A 12,177-nucleotide genomic window follows, 5' to 3' on the forward strand; every position below is an offset into this window, starting at 1 on the left:
CCACAAGGGTTACATCATCCATATAGGCAACTGTTTTAACATGATATCCATTACTTCCGGGTATAAAAAAACCTTCCACTACTTTATCTTTTCTGATTGCATTTAATAAAGGTTCTATCGCACAAATGAAGAGTATTGGAGATAGTGGACACCCTTGCTTCACTCCGCTTAATAAATTAATTTTCTCTGATAAGAAACCATTGATCGAAACCACACTAAAAGCATTGTTATAAAGACTTTTGATCTGTTTTAAAAGCTTGTCTGGAAAACCCATCTTCTTTAAAACACGGAATAAAAACTCATGGGCCACTCTATCGTAAGCTTTTTCAAAGTCTAAGGATGCCAGAGCCAAACTCTGACCACGATCTTTCACATCCCATATTATATCACGTATTAATATTAAAGAGTCTGAAATGGTCCTACCTGGCACTGCACATGTCTGATCCTCCAGGATTATCGAGTCCACGCGTTTTTTCATTCTGTTGGCAATCAATTTTGCATATATCTTGTAGTCCGTATTTAGTAATGTAATCGGTCTCCAATTCTTAATTAGTTCTTTATCTCCTTTTTTGTAGATGAGGACTATCACACCTTCATTCCAGGAGTCTGGCAATTTAAAATTTTTGGATACTTCATCAATAACTTCCATAAAATCATTTTTAAGAATTCCCAAAAAAAATTGATAAAATTCTACAGGAAGTCCATCCTTGCCAGGGGTTTTAAAATTGGAGAAGCTATTAATAACGGTCAATACTTCTTCAGGGTTAAAATCTTTTGCCAACAATTCTTGATCTAATATATTTAAAGCATTATCCAGACCATTAATAAAAAATTCCGATAAAAAATCATCTATTTTTTTGGTGCAAAACAGCTCTTTATAAAAATCTTTTTTAATTTCGTGTTTATTACCAATGATTTTTTTGAAAAAAAAATTTGAACATTTTTCATTTTCCTCCAGGTCTCTTACTCTAGAATTAAAAATGATTTGCTTTCCTCTGTCTTCCAACACTTTTTTAATTTCTCCTCTTGTTTTTTCTATTTCAGTTCCTATATCGATCCCTTCATTTGCAAAAAGATGAAGAACTTGCAATTTAGCGGTAAGTTTTTGGTATACTTCTCTTTTTTCCTTTGCTTCTTCTTTGCTTTTCTTGATAAAAAAATCTTTAAAAAGCTCTTTTCCTTCATCCCACCATATTAGAATGTTTTCATACTTTACCTTTCTCTTATTCCATTCCTTGTACAATTCTTCAAATTCCTCTCTTATTTTTCCTTCTTTTAATAATGAGGTGTTTAATTTCCAGTAGGGAGATTTTTTCTCCACCCCACCTCCAATCTCCACTCTACAGAAAATTAGTTTATGATCTGAGAAGCAATTATCCTTCGTTTCAAACTCCTTTATTTTGATGCATTCTGACATAAAGAAATAGTCAATTCTAGACTCCGCTCTATTGCTACTCCATGTCTTTTTATGACTCAAGTCAGCTCCACAAGCCATCCATGCATCCTTCAAATTTATGGAAGAAATCACCTCTTTTAGACTAGTAACGGAACTATCTTTCTTTTGATTGTCGTCCAGTGAGCAATTAAAATCTCCACCAATGATTATTGGATCGGTTCCTAGAGAAAACAGTTGTAAAATTTCGAATAATTCTTTTCTTTCTTCTTTTAGGTTAGAAGCATAAACATTAAAAACTTTTATTTTTTGCTCTCCTTTCTTTAGGGTTGCCATTAGGAGTCTTCCGGGGCAAAGGTCTTCGATTGCGGTAAGCTCCCACTCTTTTGATGTCAAGATACCGACTCCTACACATTTATTTGTATTTCCTCCAGAGAAGGCGGCATTACCCTTCCAAAATTTTTTAATTTCATCATACGATATTCTTTGTTCCAAATTGCATTCTTGTAAGAAAATAATGTCAAAACCCTGAATCTCTAAGAAGTCGTACAGAGCCGCTCTTCTTCTTGGGCTCCTCAAACTTCTCACATTCAGGGAAGCTATCTTCGTCATTTTGATAGTCGGTTGACTGCAGGGCTCTCCCCACCGCCCTCTTCTGGACCAGATGGATACTCCTCAATTTTGAGGCTCTCTTCTTCGGGTTCACTTGAAGAGATATCCCCAATGATTGGCTCCACCACTCGAACTTTTCTTTTCCCTTCATTTTCCTCTTCTTCTGTTTCCTCTTGCCTTTCTTTAGAACCTCTTTTTAAGGACATAGCATCTACCTGCATGTTTCCAGGTTCGTCCACTACCTCCACAGGTTCTGGTGCACTGGTGTTCACTTGCACTTCCATCTCCTTTTCACTTGTTTTTCCTTCTTCCAATGGCCCCTCTTCATCTGGTACTTCTGCCACCCCACTATTCCCAGTTTCCTCCACTACCTGGGTCACATTCGTGGGATCTTTGAGTTGTTCTTCCTCTGGTGTTACTTGGGCCTCTCCTCCTTCTTCTTCAGTTTTTCCTCCATCTTCTGCATCTTTCTTCCTCTTCTCTTCTTCTTCCTCTTCAGCTCTTCTTCTCGGGCAGTCTGCTTTTGTATGAGATTGCCCTACACACTTCCAACATCTTTGGCAAAAATTATCATCATGGCCATATTCCGCACACTTTTTACAGTATGGGGGCATGCCAGCAAAAAATAAATATCCTCTACTCCGGTTAATAAAAATAATGGGTGGCGGTCTACTCACTCCTCCGTCTTGATCTTTCCTGAATGTAACAAGAAACCGCCTCTTGCCATTCCATACCCCGAAGGAGTTTTTTCCATCCCCTTTAAAGGTGACTTTTTCACAATATTTATATAAATATTGTTCCACCTCCTTCTGGGAAATAAAAGGATTGTACATATGTACTGTAAGTAATTTTGCCTGCTGTTGAAATAAAGGCAAAATTTTAATTCCTTTAAAGATTGGATCATCCATTCGCTCCATATATAGGGAAAAAGCCCTCTCGCAGGCTCCAGTGCTGTTCAGAGTCACATCCACTGTTCCTCGAGAAAAAAAATCTTGTACGCAAAAATAATCATTCAAAGAAATATTTAGCATTGGGCCAAAAATTTTGCTATACAGGAACTGAAGATTCTTTTCTTCACGAAATCCTGGACCCACAATAAAGCGTAGAGTGTCCTTCATGCTGAAGAATTCTGAAGAGGCAGACTCACGGTGATCACCTCCTTTCTTCTCTCTTCTTCTTAGGAACTCCATCTCCAAAAACGAATAAATAATGAGCTTCCGTCCGGAAAAACGAATAGGTAATGAACTTCTCCAAGAAAACGAATAAGTAATGAGATGTTGCTTCCTCCGTCCAATCCAACGATCCCAACGAACTCCGGTATGCAAATATATAGTCTTGAGATAAATCCCAAGCTATAGATCGTCCCCCGTTAAACTTCAGACAGCGCTGAGCCCAAAAGCAGCATGAACCAGACCAGTTAAGGAGCAGGTTGACAAGGCCAAGCTCAGTTGGTGTCTTCAGTAAACCTCTTAAACTAGACCAGGCAGTCGAAACTACACTTGATCTTCGCCAAAAGGCCGAGAAGCAATTAGCAATAATCACGCCTCAGTTGAACCTCATTGGCTATGATACTGCCACTGCGCAAAGCCTTCATCTCACTGTGAGTGCAGATGCACTCACATCTGCCTGCTGCCATTCCTGAGCAAGCTCTACACTGGTGGTGCCCCAATCCCGCAGCTGAATCAACTGTAGGAGACGGTCCTGGCATTTGCTGAATTTTCTTGGGCACCCTGAAACCTTCTTCACAAATGCAGTGGAATTTTTTTTTTGGGGGGATTAAGATCATTTTCATGGCAAAGGGGGGCTTTGCAATTAATTGCAATTCATCTGATCACTCTTCATAACATTCTGGAGTATATGCAAATTGCCATCATAAAAACTGAGGCAGCAGACTTTGTGAAAACTAATATTTGTGTCATTCTCAAAATTTTTGGCCACGGCTGTATTTGTGATTGAGCAAGGGTTGCATTCACTTATTATTTTAACACACATGAAGCATTATGCTCAATAACTTTTCATTTCAGATAAAAAACAAAAAAAACTTATGCCATATGAGGTAAGGTGAGCTTCCTGACAGTCAGTACTTAATGACCCCTTTGGCATAAATCTTAATGATCGTAAATTTCTCTCTTTAAATCTTTTTTTAAGGCCTCTTTTTCTCATTTTGCCTTGCCCATAACTTTTAGCTTAGCCATGGATATTTAACGATTTTCAGGTCTGGGGACTGTGAAATCATCCCAAGACATTTGTAACTTGATGGAGCCTATGGCTGATGATGATGTATATTTCGGGTCACAATCACCTCTTTTTAAGTTTGAAGAAATCTTCATGACAGGACTGCCCGGTTCTTATGCTGCTGCTGAACTTCCAGTGCTGTGGAGGGTAACAGCTTCGGGTCTTCGGGCTCAGCTGCACTAAGGATGATTTGATGGGGACACATACCCTCCTGCCCTCTTCTCCATTGAGAAAAGTTCTTTCATTCACACTATCTGTGAATGAGGGAGAGAATCCTGTGACTGATCAGACTCTCCCACATTCACAAATCGTGTTACAGGCAGTGTAATCAGTGAAATAACTTTTCTCAGTGGAGGAGAGGGAACGAGCGGGCATGTCCCTGTTGGACCATTCTTTAGTACACCTTAAACTGGAGACCAAAAAAAGTTAACTCCATTGTGTTGGAAATTCAGAAGCAGAAAGAGGACAGGGCAACCCTGCAGTGAAGATTTCTACAGAATCCAGCAGCCTGCACATTGTGGGACATACTTCATTATAGGTAAGCAATGTAAATAAATCTGTAGAGAAAAATAAATTTTATTATTAAACTTCAGCATTAAAGCATCACCTTTGTAAATAAATAAATAAATGCACGTCTTTTTGCAGGTTAAAAAAAAATGTACATTTATAACATTTTTTACTTTAAAGCATTGCACCCACGATCAGCAGATTGCGGGTGCAATGCAGGGCTCTTGCAGACTGTCAGTGTAAGCTGTCTGCTCGTACTTCATTTGAGCAGGCAGTTACACAATGACAAGAAGCAATAATGAACTACCTAGAGAGCTCGACAGCACCCTGGTAGTTCATTAACCACTTCAGCCCTGGAAGGATTTACCCCTCCCTGACCAGAGCACTTTTTGCGATATGGCACTGTGTCACTTTAACTGACAATTGCACGGTCGTGCTACGTTGCACCCAAACAAAATTGATGTCCTTTTTTTTCCCACAAATAGAGCTTTCTTTTGGTGGTATTTGATCACCTCTGTGGTTTTTATTTTTTGCGCTATAAACAAAAAAAGAGCGACAATTTTGAAAAAAAAAAAACAATATTTTTTACTTTTTGCTATAATAAATATCCCCCAAAAAAATATATATAAAAAAAAAATATTTCTCAGTTTAGGTTGATATGTATTCTTCTACGTAATTTTGGTAAAAAAAATGCAATACGTGAATATTGATTGTATTGCACAAAAGTTCTAGCGTCTACAAAATAGGGGATAGATTTATGGCATTTTTATTTTACATTTTTTTTTATTAATAATGGCAGCAATCTGTGATTTTTATTGTGACTACGACATTATGGCGATCACATCGGACACTTTTGACACTATTTTAGGACCATTGTCATTTATACAGCGATCAGTGCTATAAAAATGCACTGATTACTGTATAAATGACACTGGCAGGGAAGGAGTTAAACATTAGGGAGCACTCAAGGGGTTAAGTGTGTCCTAGGGAGTGATTCTAACTGTAGGGGGGATTGTGTTACTAGAACATGACAGAGATTACTGCTCCTGATGACAGGGAGCAGTAGATCTCTGTCATATTGCTAGACAGAGCAGGGAAATGTATTGTTTACTTAGGCTTCTCCCCATTCTGCCACTCTGTTACACAATCGCGGGGACCCACAGGCACACTCGCGGTGGGCACACGCCCACTATGCCGTGATTTAAAGGGGACGTACCTGTATGCCCATTTGCCCAGCCGTGCCAACGTATATCGTCATGCGCTGGTCGGCAAGGGGTTAAGAACTACAGTACAAGCTCACAGCCGCAAAGGCTGTTGGTACTTGTAGTTTATTAATTCACAGATCTCTGTGAATAAATGATGCAGCCATTTGAGCGGAGCTCACAGTCGCATTTTATTTTAATTTTTTTTTATTGTGACAGCGAGTTTAGTAAAAAGATCCCCAACTCGCTGTCACTAAAGGCGGCAGGTCGGGGAGAGCTTGCAGTAGTGGGAACATGCTACATGTTCCACCCTAAAAAAATGGGTGGAACATGTAACATGTTCCCAAAGATACACTTACACTTTAAAGATTTTTTTCTTTTGCCTCTGATTTAAAAATAAACTAAGAAATGGGTTGCTGTTAAGATACATATGACAATTTGAGTTTTCAATAAGAGTGAATTCTAAGGTCTGTCCAATATACTGTATTTGATACAGTAAACCCACTTTAGCACTTTTGCAGTGACTCTACTAGGTTAAAAATATGCAGAAAATCTCCAACAAATATTATTTATAGAAGAAATAATAGTGTGGAGGATTCCCAGTTTCCTACAACATAGAAGCAACATCTTATGCTAATTTGCCTATACTTTCTGCCATAATGGCAGAACAATTTGACAGCATATAACAAATTCCCATATTAATAAAGAAAAATTATAAACTGCGCTAAACAAAAAATATTAGGTAAGGTGGAAGTGTTGCCTACCACCAGCAAATATTGATAGAATTATGAGAAGCAATAATAAACACAGAAAAAGTCAAAATCTTCAAAGATAGTAGGATGTTCAGCTTAATTGTAGGTAACAGTCCAAAATAAGCTATGATTGCCCTTACCAGAACTTCAGTGATAATGAGCGGATGGCATAAAACCCTGCCAGGGCCTTAGGGATAATAAACCAGTCAGCACCTTCCGTATTCAGATTAAAGTCCCCTCAATGGATGGTTGTTTTTTTTTTTGGTTGTTCCTGTGTGCTCACCAGGGTGTTTGGTATGTTTGTTTGTCCATGCTAAGCATCTGATATACTACACTATGGCCAGTTTTTTTCTGTTTGTTTCTTCTCCTGCATCCATTGAGGGGACTTTAATCTGAAAACGGAAGGTGCTGACTGGTTTATTATCCCTAAGGCCCTGGCAGGGTTTTATGCCATCCGCTCATTATCACTGAAGTTCTGGTAAGGGCAATCATAGCTTATTTTGGACTGTTACCTACAATTAAGCTGAACATCCTACTATCTTTGAAGATTTGGACTTTTTCTGTGTTTATTATTGCTTCTCATAATTCTATCAATATTTGCTGGTGGTAGGCAACACTTCCACCTTACCTAATATTTTTTGTTTAGCGCAGTTTATAATTTTTTCTTTATTCTGATTGGTGTTGTCGCACTGTTTACTGCTGCTCATTTATATGTGTTTCTAGTGCGGAATTTTTTTATATATATATCCCATATTAATATACAATGATTTTTTAAAAGAATTTGTCTGTGATCATAGAGAGAATGAATAAATCTTAAATATTAGGTGGTACTGAATAGAACCCTAAGCATAGTATATTTCAAATGTGGGCATTTGAAAATGCATTATATGACAATGCAAAGTATTTAAAATGTAAATATTGATAAAAAGCTTTGCAATAATCACATGCTTATGCCTCAGTTCAACAAAGGTGTGTAGAACAGATCAAAAATATTCAGATTTTTAAAAAAAAATGTCTCTGATTCAAAGGTGACCATTCTAGGGGAAAGAATTAAAATATAATAAAGTAGACAAATGGAATAAAAGTTTGAGTGGTTAATCCAACCTTATGTCTACAAAATGTTCTGATATGTTTAGTGAAGTATATAGTATGTAAAAGAGGGACATCTCTCTCTCTCTCTCCCTCTCTCTCTCTCTCTCTCATAAGGTTGGTACAGTTACACTTATATTGTAGACCTCAAGACCGGTCCTAGCCTTATGCTCACCTGTTTCAGATCCTGCAAGATATCACTGACCAGATTGCTCAGCTGCTTGACCAAATAATTCTGGTTGAGCCACTGCATGCACTATATACTCTCATTTATACCTATTGAAGCATGCATGCTTGGCCCTGTCCAGATGTGTGATGTAGTCAGCAATATCTGGCTCAGTCAGGGACAAGTGATGGACTTTGGTGCAGTTACACCTGAAGACCACTTTAACACTCTTCAGCTTGATTTTGAATATTTAAGGCATCAAAGGTGTGTCAGAAGCCTGGTTCACTACTGCAATATGTGGTTCCTTCTGCTAGCTGTGGTTTCTTCTGCCAGCATCTATGTTACTACAAGACACAATAGTAACACTGAAGTCAGCAAAAGGAACCACAACACAACATAGGGGTTAGCAGAATGAAATGCAGTGCTCCTCAGGGGCCAAAGGTATATACTGCAGTATGGGAAGGTTCCCCCAAGGGGTTTTTAGGCAGCGATGTTATAATGTCAAAGAAGGGGATAAATATAATTAAAAAATGTTTTATTTAGAAAAATATCCAATATCACATGCAATTAAAATATGAGCTCTGGTTAACAGTATATATTCCATAATAGACAATGCAAACATCTATATACATGCTCCCTTTGGCATTCCAGAAGGTGTCCACAATGTGCGTGACGTCACGACGTCGTGTGCACATCAGGGTGACCCGTGCAGGCGCGCCTCACCAAGGATCATCCGGAAATGAACAAGGGACATTGCCAGCAAGAGAGTGCTAACCCTAGAGGCCAAATAAATACACCCACCAGTCAGAGCATATGTGGGGGAATGTGAGAATGTCACATCCCCCCACCCTGCCAGGAAGCCTTAAAGGGGCCAAAGGCCGACAGGGAGAACCCGAGCCCAATGGAATCTGCAATAGACAAAATTACATATGTAAAACAGTAATGTCAGACATACATTATCATCAAATACTGTACTTATTATTTTTATTTATTTGGTCACATTTGTTAGAAAGACAAAGACTAATTTATTGTGTCTTTTTGTTTTAAGAGAGCTGTGTGTTAATTCAATGTTCCCACCTATTTACATGTCTAGTTTCAAAATGAAATTCTTTCATTATTTCAAAACATGCTCCAGAACAGGAACCTTATTGAGTTTTTCCTGATGTAAAGCCTTTTAAAAAGGGAGCATATGAGATGGACTTTCAGGCCTGGATAATTAGTGGCCTATAACTTAAAGATCCATCTCTGCTCACGTTGGAGCAAAGTTTTGCTCCAATCTTCACCCAGATCGTAAATATGAACCTGGTCAAGGGCGATACGGTACTGCGTCGATTTAACTGACAATTGTGTGGTCGTGCAACACTGTATCCAAACCAAATTTTTTCCCCCCACAAATAGAGCTTTCTTTTGGTCCTATTTGATCATCTCTGCGGTTTTTATTTTTTGTGCTATAAATAAATAAATAAAGAGCGACAATTTTGAAAAAAACACAATATTTTGTACTTTTTGCTATAATAAATATCCCCATTTTTTTTTTTTTTAAAAGCTAATTTTTTTCCCAGTTTAGGCCGATATGTATTCTTCTACATATTTTTGGTAAAAAATTGCAATAAGAGTATATTGATTGGTTTGCACAAAAGTTATAGCGTCTACAAAATAGAGGATAGATTTATGGCATTTTTTTCTATTATTATTATTATTATTTTTTACTAGTAATGGCAGGGATCTGTGATTTTTATCATGACTGCGACATTATGGTGGACACAGTGGACACTTTTGACACATTTTTGGGGACGATTGACAATTATACAGCGATCAGTGCTATAAAAATGCATTGGTTACTGTATAAATGTCACTTGCAGGGAAGGGGTTAACACTAGGGGGGCGATCAAGGGGTTAACTTTGTTCCCTAACTGTGTGTTCTAACTGTAGCGGGAGGGGACTGAATATAGGAGATGACAGATCGTGGTTCCTAGCTATTAGGAACTCATGATCTGCATCTCCTCTCAGAACAGAACAGAGATTTGTGTGTTTACACACACACGTCCCTGTTTTGCCTCTCGTTCTCATGATCGCTTGTGGCCGGCGGTCACAAGGATCGGCACCCCCCATGGATGCAGCGGGCGGCGTGCACACACCTGCTATCCCGCTTAAAGGAGCCAATGTATAGCTACAACGGCTTGCGGGATTATGCCGACCTTCCGCAGAATAATGACAGCGGCTGGTCGGCAAGTGGTTAAAGAGGGTATCATTGGAGCAGTTTCTTCAAAGATCCAAATATTGTCCATATAGGATGGAATTTTTTAAAGGAATTGGATGGAAACTGTCAGTATGCAGCACTGTGTTGCCAGTAGTGCACTTGCGGAACAGAGTGCTGCATAAATTGCCTTCAGAGTTACAATGCACTTGGACATCTAAAAATGTATTCGTTTTTGGTCATGATCCATAGTAAATTTTAAGTTATAGTCGTTAACATTGATCTTGTGAAAGAACTCCAACAGAGTGTCCTTAGGCCCCTCCCAGATGATGAAGACGTTGTCGATGTACTGGAACCATGTAGAAACATGGCCCATGTACTCGACAAGGTCCTCATCACCTAAAAGGGATCGTTCCCACTTCCCCAGGTACAGATTGGCGTAGGATGGGGCACAGCATGTCCCCATAGCTGCGCCCTGCACCTGGAGTAGTGGGAACCATCAAATGTGAAAAAATTATGATTCAAGATATATTTTAAACTATTGAATATAAACTCATTGAGGGCCCTGTTGTGACAAGAGCCTTGTTGGAGAACCCTCTGTATAGCAGCTATACAGGGCCTCCACATCTATGGTGACCAGGATTGAATCATTAGAGATCATTAGATCCTCAATTATCTGTAAGAAATGAATGGTATCCTTGACAGGATAGGAATCTTTGATAGGAGGGCATGGTCAGAACATTAGGTTGGAGATATGCATCTATAACTCTACTTTGATTTTTCAGAAATAGCACCATTGCCGGAGACTATGAGTCACCCGGTAGGATTATCGGGGTTCTTATGTATTTTTGGTAGGCTTTAGAAAGTAGCCACCCTTTGGATGTTTAGTCCTAATAAATTCGTTAAAGGTCCTTTGAAATGATACCTCCCTCATATGCCTGATCTACAATGGTGTAGAATTCCGTGTAGAATTGATCAATAAGCCTTATCAGAATCAGTCTGTACCAATCTTTATTGTTTAGAATTCTCTGACACATTGATTTGTAAAACTGATTGTCCATAATAACAACATTCTCACCTTTATCTTAAGGTTTTATTATGATCGACTCGTTACACAAAGATTCCAAGGCTTTGTTTTCTTCAAAGGTTAGATTCAAAGGAGTATTTTTCTTATGTGGTTGTTTACAAATGTCCTTTATGGTTTGTTTTAGAGAAGTCGACACACTAGGATTGGGATTTAATGGAGGAAACTTGGTAGATGGTTTTTTGAATAGAGAGATCGGATTTTGTGTAGATTTATTAATATCATCAAATAGTTTATTCAAATCTAACTGATCTATTAAGTCCACTGTATAGTTTTCCTGAAAAAGAAGAGTCAGATCCTGCAGGGATTTAAATTCCCTCATGCTGTATTGGGACCGTAGTGTCTATTTCAGTGTTGTTTTTGACGTGTGCATTTCAGCAGCAATTTGCATACAAACAGTTGCAAATCAGTGACGACCTCAAAAAGGTCAAAATTCTCTTGGGGCAAAAACACAACCCTCTGGAAAGTACTTGTGTCTCAACTTGAGTTAGGGGATTTGATGATAAGTCAGTTAAACAGCTACTCAAGCTACTCATCATGAACAAGAATCTTACAACATATAAATATGAAAAAAGATTGAAAAACATTACACAGCTCATATCTTAACTCTCGTGTGTCAAGGGAGAAAGGGTGTTTAACCACCTGAGAATGCGATTTATAGGAAAGACACGTAACAGAGATGTTGAAGCTGCACACCCCAAAGGTTCCCCCAAGGGGTTTTTAAGCTGCAATGTAGTAATGTCAAAGAAGGGGATAAATATGAATACAAAATTATTTAAAGGTGAAGAGTGGGCAAACCTCATGTCAGGTTATGAGACTGATTTTGAACAGGGGAACCAGATTGAAACCCAAATCTCCTCCCTCCTTCAAAAACTAGGTAGAATTTTAGAAAAAAGTCAGCATTATTTTGGCATATAAAGTCATTTGATAGGTACATTAA

At 38.5% G+C, this 12,177-nt stretch overlaps 1 pseudogene; it reads right to left on the bottom strand.

Moving 5' to 3' along the window:
- Window positions 1-3,529: 3,529 nt before the first annotated feature.
- Window positions 3,530-3,594, bottom strand: LOC141130205 (U4 spliceosomal RNA; annotated as a pseudogene).
- Between the last annotated feature and the right edge of the window lie 8,583 nt (window positions 3,595-12,177).

Source organism: Aquarana catesbeiana, linkage group LG02 (assembly GCF_042186555.1).
Source record: "Aquarana catesbeiana isolate 2022-GZ linkage group LG02, ASM4218655v1, whole genome shotgun sequence".
In the NCBI taxonomy this organism is placed as follows: domain Eukaryota; kingdom Metazoa; phylum Chordata; class Amphibia; order Anura; family Ranidae; genus Aquarana; species Aquarana catesbeiana.